This window comes from Macaca nemestrina, chromosome 7 (genome assembly GCF_043159975.1).
Source record: "Macaca nemestrina isolate mMacNem1 chromosome 7, mMacNem.hap1, whole genome shotgun sequence".
NCBI classification, from domain to species: domain Eukaryota; kingdom Metazoa; phylum Chordata; class Mammalia; order Primates; family Cercopithecidae; genus Macaca; species Macaca nemestrina.
The window spans coordinates 167,254,650-167,268,416 of NC_092131.1; the positions used below are offsets into that span (position 1 = coordinate 167,254,650).

Genomic DNA, 13,767 nt, shown 5'->3' on the forward strand with positions numbered 1-13,767 from the left:
TTTCTTATGCAGTAAAAGAAGAGTTCATATTTCCAATGTGTCTTGCTTTCTGTTCTTTAATTTTTGTTTCCTTAAAAAGTTTAAATTCCAAAAAGAGAAAAGGAGTACTTAGCATAACCAACAGAGGTGGTCTGGAAATAATAAAAGAAAATTAAGGCAAATATAAAACATGAAGACAGTTTCCTCTTATAAGAATGTTTCGGCCAGGTGTGGTGGCTCACGCCTGTAATCCCAGCACTTTGGGAGGCCGAGGTGGGCGGATCACGAGGTCAGGAGATCGAGACCATCCTGGCTAATACGGTGAAACCCTGTCTCTACTCAAAATACAAAATATTAGCCGGACGTGGTGGCGGGCGCCTGTAGTCCCAGCTACTCGGGAGTCTGAGGCAGGAGAATGGCGTGAACCTGGGAGGCGGAGCTTGCAGTCAGCAGAGATCATGCCACTGCACTCCAGCCTGGGTGACAGTGCGAGACTCTGTCTCAAAAAAAAAAAAAAAAATGTTTCACACACAAGGACCCCAGAAGTTGCCTTGCATTAGGTAGATTGAATTCTTTCTTGATCTCCAGAAATGACTGCCCCACAATCCTCTTCCCCTCCACCTTTGATTTAATGTTGTGCACTCTATTATACTTATCTCTGTGTTGCAATCTACGTTCAAGAACCTCAAAGGTAGCCGCTTCTCTTTGAAAGATGCCTGGTTTAATATAAACTCTTTTAAGAAGCTGAATTTATTGACATTTTTCGAAAAAATTCTGGATGGGAAGTGATCCCTTTTCTACTTTAGTTCACTGATTCATTTGGGCCATTTTTGATTGGTTGGTTGGTTGGTTGGCTAGTTTTTTCCAACTGGTTTCTAGTTCAGTTGTCCACAAAGTGAACTAAAAGTGCTTACTGTGTTACTGTATTTTCATTGCCTTGCTTCCAGTGCTGGTTTCTTCTAATCTCAGACTGCCATGAGAACAGTGTGGAATAGGAGTAGGCCTCGTTAATTTGCATGCCATTTCGTTGGTTGACTACTTTTCACAGAAGTGAATTGAGTTCAATATAAAACTTTGAAGATGTTTATGAAACTACTATTTGTATATTAATAGACTATTGAATGCCAACTCTGTGCCAGGCAGCAATGCCAGAAGCAACTCTGGTACTTTATAGATGAGAACACCAAGGCATTGGGTGATTTGCCTGGGACACCACAGTTAATTGAACTGAGACTAGAACCATCATACAACTTTTAGGCAAATTCCTTACCATGCTGCTCTTTATACTTCTTTGCTTGAGACTCATTAAAGAACAGAACACCACCAACTGTGCATGAGTAAGACAAGCCTACTAAATAATTTCTCTTATGATCAATATACCAAAGAGACTAGGTTGCCAAAATCAGGATAGGAAATAAAAGGTCTCTAAAAAGAATGTCCCAATGTTTGCGATATTTATTCTTACAGGAGAAAGACAAATTAGTATTTGTTTTGGTTTGAAAAAGGAATGCGAAACACGTAATAGGAAGGGACTCTAGTAATACTGTATGCCTCAAAATGCTAATTATCCTAAAGTCATTTTATATTTAAGCAGAAGCAGAGCATGTTAAGTAATAATAGTTTTGAAAGTGTGATTTCTGAGTGTGTTACCTTGACTCTTAGCTTCTCAAGAAAAGTAACCGGGGACCTGGTGTCTGCTCCTGTTGCCTTTGCCTCTTGTTCCCTAGTCACTATGCGTGAGCACATCTCCATCCACGTTGGCCAGGCTCATGGCCAGACTGATAATCCCTGCTTAGAGCTCTGCTGCCTGGAACATGGCATCCAGCCCGATGGCCAGATGCCAAGTGACAAGACCACTGGGGGGGATGACTCCTTTGACATCAGTGAGACAGGTGCTGGCAAGCATATGCCCAGGGCAGTGTTTATAGACCTGGAGCCCACATTCATTGACAAAGTTCACATTGCCATCTACCACCAGCTCTTCTACCCTGAGCAGCTCATCACAGGCAAGGAAGATACTGCCAATAAGTATGCCCAAGGGCACTATACTATTGGCAAGGAGATCATTGGCTTCATGTTGGATCAAATTCTCAAGCTGGCCAACTGGTACACAAGTCTTCAGGGCTTCTTGGTTTTCCATAGCTTTGGTTAGGGAACTGGTTCTGGGTTCACTTCCCTGCTGATAGAATGTCTCTCTGTTCATTATGGCAAGAAGTCCAAGTTAGAGTTCATTTACTCAGTGTCCCAGGTTTCCACAGCTGTAGTTGAGCCCTATAACTCCATCCTCACCACCCACACTACCCTGCAGCGCTCTGAGTGTGCCTTTGTGGTAGACATCTGTCATAGAAACCTCAATATTGAGTGCTCACCCTACACTAACTGCCTTATTCTTCAGATTATGCCCTCTATCACTGCTTCCCTCAGAGTTGATGGCTCCCTGAATGCTGATCTGACAGAATTCCAGACCAACTTGGTGCCTATCCCCACGTCCACTTTTTTCTGGCCACATATGCCCCTGTTAGCTCTGCTGAGAAAGCCTATCATGAACAGCTTTCTGTAGCAGAGATCAATGCTTGATTTGAGCCAGCCAACCAGATGATGAAATATGACCCTCGCCATAACAAATGATGGCTTCCTGCCTGTTGCACTGTGGTGACACCATAAAGATGTCAATGCTGCTGTTACCACCATCAAGACCAAGCACAATATCCAGTTTGTGCATTGGTGTCCCACTGGTTTCAAGGTTGGCATTAATTACCAGCTTCCCATGGTGGTACCTGATGAAGACCTGGCCAATGTACAGAGAGCTGTGTGCATGCTGGGCAATACCACAGCCGTTGCTGAGGCCTGGGCTCACCTGGACCACAAGTTTTGACGTGGTGTATGCCAGCCATGGCTTTGTTCACTGGTACATTCATGAGGGGGTAGAAGAAGGGTTTTCTGAGGCCCATGAGGACATGGCTGCCCTTGAGAAGGTTTATGAGGAGGTCGGTATAGATTCTGTTAAAGGAGACAGCAAGAAAGAAGGAGAGAAATATTAATTATCCATTCCTTCCAGCCCCGCAATATGTCTTATTCACATAATTTAAGCTTCAACATTAATTGACAGGCATCAAAGCTTTCTGGTTAGATTGTTTTCACTCAGTGGAGATCAATGTTCCATACGTATCTGTAAGACTTTTCCATCATGTCTTAAAGTAAAGGCTTTAAGATTAAAAGAGAGAGAGAGAGAGAGATTTCAAATAAAGGGAAAAACAAGATTTACCAAGACTTACATTTTTAATCATTATACATCAGCTGGGTCAGCCTTCTGATTACACTTCCTATCACAAACCCAGCATTAATGTATTTGGGAGCTGAAAATAACATCCATGTGAGTTAAAGTTCCCAGGAGTAAAAGTCTGTGTGTAAAACAAATCAAGATCATGTTATGTAATTACAGAAATAAATTGTGATAAGTTTTTTCAGGGCTATCATTGTAAATCTTGATCTAGTTGAACTCTTATTAAAGGAATGGGTTCATTTGAGCAAATGGAGAATATGTCTGCAGAAATACAGTCCTACCTTGGGGAAAAAGTCATGAATGTCAACTGCGATAGCTCAGGAATTAAATTGATCAGGCGGATCTCTTAACTTGCCAATGTACTATTAATAGTGGGCATGAGAAGTGAAATTGTTGGTTCTTGTCTAGAGTTAACAATGACTGGAATCAACTTCTCTTGCCCTGGCTAGTCTGAAAAATAGAATGCAAGTCAAATGAATGCAAAGATCTCTGACATCAGACTCAGTGCTCTGATAACAGATTAAAGGGATCAGCTATGAGGAGTTCCTTAATTAGCAGGCCCTGGCATGAAGCAGGACATGCTATGTATCAGTGGGCATTTTGGGGCCCTGAAGGATACATTTGATATGTTTTGTGATACATATACATTTATTTTTTGAAAACAATGACAATAGGAGAGTGTCTTTAGTCTAGCCAAAGTTTTGTCAATTTTATTTATCTTTCCCCAAAAAACCAACTTTTCATTTTGTTGGTCTGTATTGTTTTCTAGTCTCAATTTCATTTATTTCTGCTCTAACCTTTAGTATTTCTCTACCAATTTTGGGTTTGGCTTGTTCTTGCTTTTTTAGTTCCTTGAGGTTCATAATTGGGTTGTTTATTTGAAGTCTTTCCACCTTTTTGATACAGGTGTTTATTGCTATAAACTTCCCTCTTAGTACTACTTCTGCTGTATCCCATAGATTTTGGTGTGTTGTATTTCCATTTCCATTTGTTTCAAGACATTTTAAATTTCCTTCTTAAAGTCTTTATTCACCTATGGGTCGATCAGGGGCATGTTGTTTAGTTTCCATGAGTTTGTGAAGTTTCTGAAGTTCCTCTTGTTATTGATGTCTAGTTTTATTCCATTGTGGTCAGAAAAGATACTTGATATGATTTCTACTTTTTAAAATTTGTTCAAAGTTGTTTTGTGCCATAAGATATAGTCTATTCTAAATAATGTTCCATGAAAAGAAGGTACATCCTGCAACAGTTGGGTGAAATGTTCTGTAAATGTCAGTTAGACCTATTAGGTCTAGTATATAGTTTAACTCTGGTGTTTCTTTATTGATTTTCTGTCTAGGTAATCTGTCCATCACTGAGAGTGGAGTGTTAAAGTCCCCATATTATTGTTGTATTGGAGTCTATTTCTCCCTTCAAATCTATTAATTTTTGCTTTATATGCTTGGGAGCTTTGGTGTTTGATGCATAGATATTTATAATTGTTATATCCTCTTGCTGAATTGACCCCTTAATCGTTAGTGACCTTCTTTGTCTCCTTTTACAGTCTTTGATTTGTAGTCTATTTTGTCTGATATAAGTATAGCTACTCCCTTTTTTTGTTGTTTCTAGTTGCATGAAATATCTTTTTCCACTCTTTTACTTTCAATCTATATGTGTCTTTGTAGGTGAAATGGTTTTCTTGTAAAAAGCATATAGTTGGGGCTTCTTTGTCCATTCAGCCACTCTTTGACTTTTAATTGAAGAATTTTGTCCATTAACATTCATTATCATTATTGATATATAAGGACTTACTACTGTTGCCTGTTTTCTGATTGTTTTGTAACTCCTGGCCTGTATGCTTTCCATGGAGAAGCTTGTTGCCAGATGAATTGGAGCTCCTTGATATGTTACTTGCTTCCTTTGTCTTGCTTCTTTTATGATTCTCTCTTTGTCCTTGACCTTTGAGAGTGTGATTATTATATGCCTTGGGGTACTCTTATTTGGGTCAAATATGTTTGATGTTCTCTGACCTTCCTATATTTGGATATGTATATCTTTTTCTAGTTTTGACAAGTTATTTCTTTGAATAAGCTTTCTACCCTTTGCCCTTGCTCAACTCCCTCTTGAACATCAAAATTCTTAGATGTGATCTTTTGAGGTAATTTTCCTTATTTTGTAGGTGATCTTTATTACTTTTCATTCATTTTTCTTTTGTCTCCTCTGTGTATTTTCAAATAGCGTGTCTTCAATCTCTGATTCTTTCCTCCACTTAATCCATTCTACTGTTGAGCGCTTATAACAAATTGTTCAGCTTAGCAAATAAATTTCTCAGTCTAAAAAATTTCTATTCAATTTTTTTGTGTTATTTCAATCTCTTTATTAAGTATTTCTGATAAATTTTTGAATTGCTTTTCTGTGTTAGCTTAGAAATCACTGAGTTTCCTTAAACCACTATTTTGAGTTATTGGTTTAAAAGTTCATATATTGCTTTCTTGCCTTGCTTTTCTTTTTTTCTTTTACTTTAAGTTCTGGGATGCATGTGCTGAACGTGTAGGTTTGTAACATAGGTATATATGTGCCATGGTGGTTTGCTGCACCTGTCATCTAGGTTTTAAGCTCTGCCTGCATTAGGTATCTGTCCTAATGTCTTCTTGCTAGGGTCACTGATTGCTTGCTTTGTTTGTTTGGGGAGATCATGGTTCCCTGTTTGCTGCTGTTTCTTGTGGACATATATCTATGTCTTTGCATTGAAAGATTAGTTTTCTATTCCAGCCTTCTCTGCCGAACTTGTTTTGGTTTTTATTGCATGTATTTGGTTAGAGGTTCTTTACCGCCAGGTCACTGCCTCCTTTTCAGCTCTAGGTGGTGCCTTAAGCCCAGGTTTCACCTTGGCTCTAGTAAACACTCCAAGCACAGCTCTTCCTGAATAGGAGAGGTTCTGAAGGGAATGTCCTGGCATTGTAAGAAGGCCGGCTAGGGGTTTTTGCTAAGGGGATCTGTGGGATGGAACTTCTACAGCATGGTGCTGCTGAGCAGCCACTCTGATTTGGCATCTCCTTTGGCAGAGTTACAGAGCAGAGCTTCCAAGGCTGGGGATGGTAATCCCATCTTCCCCCTTTGTCTCTGCCTGTCCCCAGGGATAGTTCTCTCTTCAGGCACTCAAGATACTTCCTGCAGGTTAAGAGAGGGACAGGTCTTCTGCCAGGAAACCCAACCTCATGGGAAAACTGGTTGTCCACATCAATCTCACTTTCTCCAATATGGAAACAAGTGAGGCCAGGCGCGGTAGCTCACACCTGTAATCCCAGCACTTTGGGGGGCCGAGGCAGGCAGATCACAAGGTCAGAGATCAAGACCATCCTGGCCAACATGATGAAACCCCATCTCTACTAAAAATACAAAAATTAGCTAGATGTGGTGGCACACGCCTGTAGTTCCAGCTACTCGGGAGGCTGAGGCAGGAGAATTGCTTGAACCTGGGAGGCAGAGGTTGCAGTGAGCTGAGATCCTGCCATGGCACTCCAGCTTGGCGACAGAGCACGACTCCCTCTCAAAAAAAAAAAAGAAAAAAGAAAAAAGAAACAAGTGACCAAGTGAGTTGGGGGAAAATTTTCTGTGGACTTGGTGCCCAACAGCAAGGGGAGTCTTATTTTCTTACAGTCTTCTCAGTGTTTTTCCACTCCTCTGTGGCCCTAAGAACCATCTCTCTTGATCCTTGAGTTCTAAAATATTTCTCATGGTAATCTTGGTGCTGTATATTTGTTTTTGGTTTTCTACAAGAGGGAATAAAAACAGCTTGCTACGACACTGCCACTTTGAAACCAGAAGTCAGACTGGCTGATCTTTAAGGTCCTGTCTTCTATCACAATTACTTCTGCCTGTTTTTGATCTTTATATAAATTGAATCATACATAATGTACTTCTTGTGTTTACCTTCTCAAATACATTTCTCTGAATGATGTGAGGTAGGGTTCAGCAGATTAACTGAGTACTATTTACTCAAAAGACCATCCTATAGTGCACTACACTACAATGTAGTAGCATCTGTGTCATAAATCAAGTGATTATGTATGTGTGGGTCTGTTTCTGTAATTTCTTTGGTTTCATTGGCATATATTTCATCTGTTGTACCAACATTTCACTGTTTTAATTACTGTAACTTTATAATAACTTTTAACTTGTGTATATCCTTTAGCCATATTCTTCATAATTATTGGCAACTTTTAGTCCTTGTATAAATTTTAGAATTATTTTGTCAATTCCACAAAAAAAATTACCAGACTTTTATTGGGATTACACTAAATCTACAGATCAATCTGGGGGAAAATTGGCATCTTACAACCTAGGAATATAGTAACTCTTCATTTACTTAGGCCTTCTTAAACTCAATAACGTTTTATAATTTTCTGTATAAAGGTCATGGTCATTTTTTGTTAAATGTATTCCTAGGTATTTATTTATACTAGTGTAAGTGATACTTTCTAAAATTACATTTCTAGTTGTTTGTTACTAATATATAGAAATACATTTTGTATGTTGCACTGGTATTTAGCAGTGTCAGTGAATTCACCTATTTCTTGTAATTTGACTATAGATTATTTTAGGTTCTCTACATGCATAATTATGTCATCTGTGAATACAAAAGGTTTTTTCTTCCATCTTCATACTTTTAATTTCCTTTTCTACCTGTATGCCTTTCATTTTCTTTTTCGCCCTCATTGACCTTTGCAGGCCTCCAGCACAATGTTGATTAGAGATGGTCAGAACAAGTGTCTTCGTTTCTTCCCAATTTTAGGGGCAAACTTTCAATATTTCACCACTAAGTATAGTGTTTGCTATAGGTTTTTGCATATACTCTGTATCAGATTTTAAGAATTTCTTTCTATTCCTAGCTTGCTGGGTGTTTCTTTTTTAATCATTAATGTACGCTGAATTCCAACAAATGCCTTTTCTATGTCTATCAAAATGATCGTATGCTTTCCTATATTTATTTATTTTTATTTTACTTTAAGTTCTGGGATACCTGTGCTGAACATGCAGGTTTGTTACATGGGTATACAGGTGCCATAGTGGTTTGCTGCACCTATCAACCCGTCATCTAGGTCTTAAGCTCCGCATGCATTAGGTATTTGTCCTAATGCTGTCTCGCCCCAATCGTATGCTTTTCTTTATTTTGTTAATGTGGTGGATTACGTTGATTTTTTTCTTTCTATTGATTGATTTTTTTTCTAATTAGGGACATAAGTTGCTACTCTTCACATGACTGGTAATTTTTCGTTGGATGTTGGACATTACAAATGCTGTGTTATTGGAGGTCTGGATTTTGCTGTCTTCCTTTAAAGAGTGTTGAGGTTTGTTTCAGCAGGCAATTACATGTGGATTAGATCTACCTTTTCGATGTTTGTTTTTAAGCTTTGTTAGACAGGTATAGAGTACCTTTACTCTAAGGCTAACTTAGCTCTATTACCAAGCTATGGCCCTTCTCTGGCCCCTGTTGGATGCCCCAGGTTTTCAATGAAGTGTTTCTACTTGGGTTGATATAAATTAAAACGTTTTCTATTGTATGAGCTCTAGGAATCGTTTAGTAGAGCTCTGAGGCGGTTGTCTTTTGATCTCATGAAGTTTCACCCCATGCATTTACAGATTAGTATTCAGCCAGGACTCGAGGGGACCCCTCTTTAGATTTCTGGAGCCCCTTCTTTGTGTAACTTCCTCCTTTTAGTTACTCTGCCTTACAAATTCCAGCCAGCACAGCCTTCCCAAGTTTCTGTCTCTTTTTTTTTTTGTTTTTTTTATATTTTAAGTTCTAGGGTACATGTGCACAACATGCAGGTTGTTACATGTGTATACATGGGCCATGTTGCTGTGCTGCACCCATTCACTCATCATTTACATTAGGTATATCTCCTCATGCTATCCCTCCCCACTCCACAACAGGCCCTGGTGTGTGATGTTCCCCTTCCTGTGTCCAAGTGATCTCATTGTTCAGTTCCCACCTATGAGTGAGAACATGCGGTGTTTGGTTTTCTGTTCTTGCGATAGTTTGCTGAGAATGATGGTTTCCAGCTGCATCCATGTCCCTACAAAGGACATGAACTCATCCTTTTTTATGGCTGCATAGTATTCCATGGTGTATATGTGCCACATTTTCTTAATCCAGTCTGTCACTGATGGACATTTGGGTTGGTTCCAAGTCTTTGCTATTGTGAATAGTGCTGCAATAAACATGTGTGCATGTGTCTTTCTAGCAGCATGATTTATAATCCTTTGGGTATATACCCAGTAATGGGATGGCTGGGTCAAATGGTATTTCTAGTTCTAGATCCTTGAGGAATGGCCACACTGTCTTCCACAATGGTTGAACTAGTTTACAGTCCCACCGACAGTATAAAAGCGTTCCTGTTTCTCCACATCCTCTCCAGCACCTGTTGTTTCCTGACTTTTGAAAAGTTTCTGTCTCTTAAGTTCAGTGAGACTGCTGGGCTTCTACTTAGGTTCCCCTAAGCAAAGGCAAACCGTGCTGCTCTTCAAAAATTGCCTGTAGGCGAAAGCCAGGGCAATCACAGGGCCAACCTTTTTCCTTCTCTTCTTCTCCAGGATGACAAAACTATGCTGCCTGTTGTTCAATGTCTGAAAATAATTGCTTCATACATTTTGTCCAGTTTTAGTTGATTATGGTGAGATGTAGTGGGATGAGAAGTTGACATTGTGTTTTTCAAATATTTAACCTCACAATTCTAACCTTTTTTATAAGTACTATATTATGTTTGCTAGTATTTTATTTAGCATTCTTGCATTTATGTTTATGAGAAAGATTGGTCTATCAGCATAATAATTGTTGTTATTGTACCATACTTGTTAGGTTAAATATCAAGATTAGAGTGACTTCATAAACTGAATTGGGAAGTACTTTTTTTTTTTTTTTTTTTGAGACGAGGTCTCATTCTGTGGCCTAGGCTGAAGAGCAATGGTGTGATTTTGACTCACTGCAACCTCCACCTCCTGGGCTCAAGTGATCCTCCCACATCAGACTGCCAAGTAGTTGGGACTACAGGTGCACACCACCATGCCTGACTAATTTTTGTATCTTTTGTAGAGAAAGAGTTTCACCATGTTGCCCAGGCTGGTCTCAAACTCCTGGACTCAGGAAGTCTGCCTACCTCGGCCTTCCAAAGTGTTAGGATTACAGGCAGCAGGGTTTTTTTTCTTTCTTTTTTTTTTTGAATACTCTATTTTTATTCACTGGAAGTGTTTTTTGTAACATTGATATTATTTCTTCTTTAAACACTTGGAAAAATTCAACAGTGAAACAATCAAAGGCTAGATTTCTTTGTGGGAAGATTTTAAATTTCAGATTCAATGTATTTATCAATGTAAGACCACACTGTTTCTTCTTGTGTTGGTTTTGGTAAGTTATGTTATCTTAGGAATTTGTCCATTATAAAGCTGAATTTTCAGATTTATATTGGGAAAAGTCACATATAATATGTTGATAGCACAGCGTCAGCTACATCCCACACATGCTGTATCACATTTTCATCAACATTCCATTCAAAATGTTTTCTAATTTCCACTGTGGTTTTGTTTTTAACCCATGTTTTTTCATTTTCACTGAAAATGCTTTAGAACATTAATGGAGATGATGGTTGCACAACATTGGGAATGCACTAAATGCCACTAAATTGTTCACTTAAAATGAAAAAATTTAAATTTCATGTTATTATTCACTTTAAATTGGTTAATTTATGTGAGTTTCACCTCAAAAAATAATACTTTTTAAGAAGTGGGCCGGGTGTGGTGGCTCACACCTGTAATCCCAGCACTCTGGGAGGCCAAGGTGGGTCACCTGAGGTCAGGAGTTCGAGACCAGCCTGGCCAACATAGTGAAACCCTGTCTCTACTAAAAATACAAAAATTTGTTGGGCGTAGTGGCACGTGTCTAATCCCAGCTAGCTGGGAGGCTGAGGCAGGAGAAGCACTTGAACCCTGGAGGGGGAGGTTGCAGTGAGCCGAGATCACGTCTAGCCTGGGTGACACAGCAAGGCTCTGTCTCAAAAAAAAAAAAAAAAAAAAAAAGAAGAAGAAGAAGAAGTGGATTACTTAATTTCTAAGCATTTGGGCATTTTTCTTCTTTTTGTTATTAATTGCTAGCTTTGGCTGCGTGCAGTGGCTCATGCTTGTAATCCTAGCGCTTTGGGAGGCTGAGGTGGGCAGACTGCTTGAGCCCAGGAGTTTGAAACCAGCCTAGGCAATATGGCAAAACTTTGTCTCTGAAAAAATGAAAGAAATTAGCCAGGCATGGTGGCACACACCTGTAGTCCCAGCTACTTGGGAGGCCAAGGTAGGAGGATCACCTGAATCCAGTGAGGTCAAGGCTGCTGTGAGCCATGATGGTGCCACTGCACTCTAGCCTGATTGACAGAGGGAGGGACCCTGTCTGTAAAAAAAAAAAAAAATTCTAGCTTCTCTACTGCAGTCAGAGAACCTAGCCTGTATTATGATAATCCTTTTACATTTTTCATGACTTTTCCAGTACATGTTTCACGTACACTTGAAAAGCTTGTGCTGTATATTCTATAGTACTTAGGGATATATAAAAATTAGGTAGAGTTTGTTAATCATTTTGTTCAAATCCCTTATAACCCCCTCATGTTGCGTGGGTTTTTTTCCTGTCTGCTTGTTCTATCAGTTACTGTGAGATGTGTGTTTAAAAAAAAACTCAGTGTAATTACAGGTTTGTTTCTATTTTTATTTCCATCAAATTTGCCTTGTGTATTTTGAAGCTGTGTTATTAAAAGCATACAAACAAAATTATATCTTCCTGATGGATAGTCTTTATTATTATTATTTACAGCTGTCTGTAACTCTCAATATGCTTCTCATTTTAAAATCTACTTTGTCTTATATTAGTACAGTTTCACCAGACTTCTTTTGGTTGCTTTTTGAATGGCATATCTTTTCCACTCTTACATAACCTTTCTGTGTCTTTGTATTTAGGATTTTTCTGTTGTAAGCAGCATACTGTTGGGCTTGGGATTTGATTGTACCTACTTACAAGCTAAGTTATGCATTGCTGGCAGAAGGCATAAGACTCCTGGGTGATAAGCAGAAGACTCAGTCAGCACAGTAAGTAGCATGAATGTCAGCTTGTTCACTTGTGTCAGTTCCTCCTTCTCCCCAAGCCCTACAGAGGTAATGCGGAGGGTTCAGCTGAATGCCTGAGTGCTCAGTGGGTTGTGTTATAGGACGGAAATAATGGGCAATGCACCACTTTTGTAGCAAGCATCAAACAAGCCTGCTCTTTGTCCCAGAGGGAGACATAACCTCATCCCTCAAGGTGACTTGCTGCAAACTCAGCCCTATAGAGAAATGGCCTGAGAAAAGAGCAGCCTTGTATTGGCACATCCGACAGGAGCATGGAGGGGTCCTCTATGATTACGAGCTGATTTATTCCACTTTGACATTCTGTCATATTTTGCTGGATGTATTTCAAGGCTATGTTATTAGATATATACGAATTTAGAATTATATTCCTGGTAGATGGGCCTTTTCATCAATAGCAAATGTCCTTAACTCTAGTAATGCTTTTTGACTTAAAGTGTACCTTGTCTTCTATGACACTATAACTACCCCATTTGTCTTTTGGTTAGATTTGTCATGGCATAGGTATTCTCATCCTCTTGCTTCATCTTTCTGTTTCTTCATATTTAAGGATTTTTTTGTAAGCAACATATATAATTAGTCAAGCTATCTTTGTCTTTTAATTAGAGTATGTTTGAATTTTATGTAATCACTGGTGTATTTTGATTTACTTTAACTGTTTTATTTCTCCATGTTTTATGTTCCTTTTTCTCATATTTCTTGCCTTCTTTTGGATATATGAAGGAATTTTTATTATTCCATTTTCTCCATTCTATTAGTTTGTTAGCAATTCATTCTTTCACCAGTGAGCCTGAAGATTATAGCAGGCATCGTGGCTTATTATAGTCTACTAAGAATGGATACTTATTTCACTTCCCAGATGATGCTAAGACCTTAAAACTAACTACCTTGGTCCCTGCTTTGTGCAGTTGTTCTTGTATAGAGATTTTTCTACCTTCTTCTTTTGAGTTTCGCTCTTGTCGCCCAGGCTGGAGTGCAGTGGCACGATCTCGGCTCGCTGCAACCTCCGCCTCCCGGGTTCAAGCAATTCTCCTGCCTCAGCCTCCCAAGTAGCTGGGATTACAGGCACCCGCCACCAAGCCTGGCTAGTTTTCTGTATTTAGTAGAGACGGGGTTTCACCATGTTGGTCAGGCTGGTCTGGAACTCCTGACCTCAGGTGATCCACCCACCTCAGCCTCCCAAAGTGCTGGGATTACAGGCATGAGCCACCACACGCAGCTCATGCCTGTAATTTTTCTACCTTGTAATCAAAACATTATTATTGTTTTATGAGCTAATACTCATTTAGATTCATCCTTTCCATTGCTCTTCATTCCCTCCTACCATTTCTCTCTCTCTCTCTCTCTCTCTCTCTCTCTTTTTT

General features: G+C 39.3%; 1 pseudogene; it reads left to right on the forward strand.

The window, feature by feature from the left end:
• The first annotated feature begins 29 nt into the window (after nucleotides 1-29).
• Nucleotides 30-11,329, forward strand: LOC139355477 (tubulin alpha-1B chain pseudogene; annotated as a pseudogene).
• Nucleotides 11,330-13,767: the final 2,438 nt, after the last annotated feature.